The following is a 4,677-nucleotide window of genomic DNA, read 5'->3' as shown; positions in this document are numbered from 1 at the left end:
CTAGGTCGGCGAGGTTCGGATCCCCGGTTAACCTCCTTCCTTCGTCATTTTTTAATCCCCCCATTCGACCGACATATAACCCGGAACACGTGGAGAAACACGAGAAGGAAAACTCGGAGAAATCTTAGAAGTATCCAGACGTGACACTTCAGAATTAGTGACAGGGTCTATGAGGATACCTTGGAGTATTGTAACTGCCGGGAGGATTTTCTTCTCTGGACTCGAATTATCACGGAATAATCAGTCCAGAAGTTGAAGAGGGCCCTGAGGTATCCACCATTTCTATCGAAGGAACCTATTTTAATTTAATTTCTCCGTCGAGTCGAATTGTCACGGATTGATCTGTCCAGAAGATGTCGAAGACCCTGAGGAATCGATCAAGAGAGGTGGGTTGACTTTCTTTTCTCGAGGATCGAATTATCACGGAATGATCGGTCCAGAAGTTGAAGAGGACCCCGAGGTATCCACCATTTCTATCGAAGGAACCTATTTTAATTTAATTTCTCCGTCGAGTCGAATTGTCACGGATTGATCTGTCCAGAAGATGTCGAAGACCCTGAGGAATCGATCAAGAGAGGTGGGTTGACTTTCTTTTCTCGAGGATCGAATTATCACGGAATGATCGGTCCAGAAGTTGAAGAGGACCCTGAGGTATCGACCAGCTGGTTTCGCGAGGAAATCCTCGTGATAGCCGTAGGTGGACGGAGTGGGTAAGTGGCGGTCAGCGCCAAGCGGCGCGCCATAACGCGAATCGCGAAATCGTGACGGGAAAATCGTATTTGTCGGAAAACCGGGGCGCACGTTTGCGGCGGGGAAGAGCCGGGAATCAAAGGCGAGCATTGCGTTAAAGAACGCGAGCCAGCTCGAATGGCCGTCGGCCGTAAAGCCCCCGCAAATCCGGGGGCATACGCGCGTTTGTTGGACACCGGTGCTGGCCAAGGATTCCCGCTTCGGCAGAGCACCAGGTCCTTCGAAGGACACCAGAAAATCCCCGAAAATATTCCCAAGGTTCCCCGGACCCTCCGGCGATAAACCCTCCCCCAAACAAGCCCTCCTCCTATTTTATTATATTTTTTCCTACCCTTAAAGTCCCGCCAAACAGTCCATTTGGGACGTGGTCCCAGTGAATCGAAAACCAGAAATTGTAATCACCTGAAGGTGTACCCGAACACTCCGTCATTGAATTAAGAAGCTCGATTCATACCTACAGAACTTCAATAGCCTTAAGGTGGCACGAAAGTCTCCTTTAAGAGTGCATCGTTTATACCACTTTTCTCTGAACTAGGTGTATCGAATCATTTGGTATTTTACTACGCGAATACGGAGGCCTTAAGGAAGGTCCAGGCACTTCTGAAGTTCTTTTTTCTTATAGAAAAATAAAAGAAATGTTTATAGAAAATGGAAAGGAAAGAAATCACGAGTGTCAGGGTCTTCTTTAGGGAGTCTGTAAGCATGTGTACAGTTTCAGACGATTCGATGTACCCATTTTAGACGTATAAACGTCTTCGGAAGGCACTTTCGTATCGCCTTAAATTGATATACAGAGAGTTCAGGTTTATCGACAGGGAATTTGGGTTTGGTGCTCATCAGGAGGCTCGGGGTCTCTTTTTGGGGTAGCCGGTCGCAGGGGCTCGTAACCGCGGCCATGATTATTAAAACGGCGAGGGTCCCTTTCGGGCGGCATAATTCCTCCGATATTTCAAGCTACATCGGCGGGGGAGCCGCTTAAAGACCGCCCGCGGAAGTTTGGCAGACTTCCACGTCGTCACCGCAAAACACCTTCATCCGGGGGCGCAGCGGGGCAGGGCCAGTGATTTGGAGGAAACCGCGCCGTTTCGCATGCATAATACATTCTAATAGTCCTCCACGTCGAACCGGATGTCGTGACGGAAAGAACGCCGCGATCGCCCCGCTCATTGAGCTTTTTCCGCGGACCCGGCGACGCCCCTTCCGGCGCCTCGCTCTCCCGGCGTCGGTCGAGTCACGTAAAAGCGACTCTTAAGTTCCCGGAGTCGCACCCCGAGTTCTTTCTGGCTTCCCCGGGACTTATCCGCGGGATCTTTCCCGTCGTTAGGGGAGATTTAAGCCGGCTGGAGACCCCCGCCGGATGCGCCCCGTGATAGATCAACCCATTACGTCTCTCGGTCACTTCGGCTTCCCGAGGACGACCGGACTAACGGCCAACCCCCAGGCTCCGAAATTACCCGGGACCATGGGAGGCCATGCCGGGATCGGTTTTGTGCACAAAGGGTCCAGGGATGTTGGGCCGGGCCCGGAAACCAGCAAACTTGCCTAGGGGGATCCGAACACCCCCCGTTCCCGAAGAGTACCCTGAAGAGGCGCTATTTCCACGATTTCGGGAAGGTCCAGGTGCAATTTGGGTGTTCGAGGGTTTTTGCTGGACTCTTTGGACCCCATGCCGCGACTTTCGGGACGGGGGCCTTTTGAGGTTAGGGGGCTCAGGGTGGTCGATATCCGTGGAGGAAGTTTTAATCGAAGGCCCTCCCTCGGGAGATCGGGATGCCGCGGGTTTCGCGACGTAGGGGCATACCAGGTGGAAAATCAATTGGATATCGGGGATCGGGACGTGAGGGCTTTGCCGATGCCTCGCAGCATCCCCGGAGCGGAGCTTCCCGGATAGCTTTATCCCCCGGAGCGGGCCGTCGGTCTCCTCGCGAACGTTAAGCACGATTGATACATCTCTTCCGGTCGGCGAGGCACAACCGAAGTCCCAATTGCGCCCCGTGCCCCCAGGGGGTGTCGCGCAAGTCGGTGCAATTTGGAGGCGCACCTGAAGCACCTGAGGTAGCGCAAGGTTAATAGCCGGTCCTCTCCTGGGCAAATCAGTCGACCCAATTTCCAGACCTGGGAGTTGGGAACTTTTGACAGGCCGCGATTACTCCATATCACCGGGAATATATTATTCCAGCCCCACCCCGTTAAGGGGGTTATGGTGATAGGAAAGTGGCGTCTGAAGAGTCATTCGTCAAACTTTTCTCCGAACTAAGTGTACCGAATCGTTTCAAACTTTACCACACTTTAGTTTAAGATAGGTCTCGATACCCGTGAAATTTCATTGCTTATTAAAGACGTTTAAAATGTGTATAAATGGATTTGAAATTTCATGGGGATCGGGACCTATATGAGCCGCTCAGTGCACACATCGACTAACTCCACTTTTTGAAAAATCTTAAATTTAGGTGTCAAAGCACTTGGTCGTAACTTTTTATATTTATAATATCTTTCCTGATTAATAGAGTCTGGTGCAAGAAGACGTTTATCGTGTTTCTCGGATTCATCCGATTGCAACAGTACAAATTCCCCAACAAACACATCGATTGGGAGGAAAAGAAGTCCTAATCCTGATAAATGGGCACGAAATTTACAAAAGCATAACGGAACAAAAGGTTTGGCATACAAGAATAGGGGAGGAAATTTAATACCTGCAATAACATTTGTCGATATAAAATGCAGACTATTATTTTTTGGCTATTCTTTCTTATTAATTTTATATACCGTTAGATGAAAACTATAACTGTATTTATGTATTCTACATTATATATTTGAAGTTATATTATAATAGGAATTTTAAAAAAGAATCTACATTACTTCAACGCATTTCTCAACTTTTTGTTTTATGGAGTTAATCAATGTGTGCACTGAGCGGCTCATATATCGGGGCTGATAACGAGAGGCAGATCCCATGATCTGCAGGATCGGTCCACAGCTCGTCTGATCCAGGTGTTTGGGGGAATCTCGATGTCTTGCCAAGTGTTGGTTTTTAAAGGAGTAAGAGCTGGACCAGTGGAGTGCTAACGCCTCTCATGGGAGTCCCTGAAGACGCCATCGAGGTAGGTGGTACCGCTCTGCCAAAAGAGGAGCCTCGACGACTCGCCCTCGGGAATCCTCCAAATTTAATATAGAGTCAATTGGAGAACCTAATAAAATTGTTACCTCCCCGAAGCGGATTGGAGCCGGCCCAAGGTGGAGGAAACCTTACGTCCCCTAACCCGGGATGCAAGGTTAAACACCATCGATTCGTAAAGCCGAGCCTATCTCTGGCACCAGGAGATGAGCCCATGGCGTCTCCTGGAAATCGGTGGTCTGAAAATAAAATCCCAACCCCCAGAGGCGTAATTCTTTAATGCGTTTCATGGGACCAGTCACCACGAAGACGACTCTTCGCTGATATTAATTTAAGGATATATACAATTCATCATTTCTCCCGCTGACCCGAGTCGAAATTCTGATCCCACTTAAGACCTCCAATTGTACGTCTTAAATGGGTTTTGACAAGACGTATCATTATATATTTGAGGTTCTGCTTTAAACCTTAAAAGTGGCAGACATTTCCATTTCTTCTACCTGTAGGCCAAAATTAGGACCTAATTAGAATAAAGTACGACGTGGAAGGTTGAAGGGAGAACTCGAAAGAGTGAAACAGGACCAAAAGAGGTCTCATTTGAGCTAGGCAGGCATAAAGAAGAGCTAAAGTGTCCAGTGACGTTAAGCTGCTCTTAGAAGTGCGCTCTATTTTCCAACGTCCTTTTCCCTCTTTACGTGGGTTTCTTTTTTTCCTCCCGAGGATTGGTGCACACCTGGGTCGATAAATTGGCGGATTGGGAAGGTGAATTTGGCGACTAGTCCGGCCTTTTCAAGCTGAATCCTCGGCCAGTG

This window comes from Orussus abietinus, unplaced genomic scaffold (genome assembly GCF_000612105.2).
Source record: "Orussus abietinus isolate OABI.00-Male unplaced genomic scaffold, Oabi_2.0 scaffold120, whole genome shotgun sequence".
In the NCBI taxonomy this organism is placed as follows: Eukaryota; Metazoa; Arthropoda; class Insecta; order Hymenoptera; family Orussidae; genus Orussus; species Orussus abietinus.
This window is presented reverse-complemented; position numbering follows the sequence as displayed.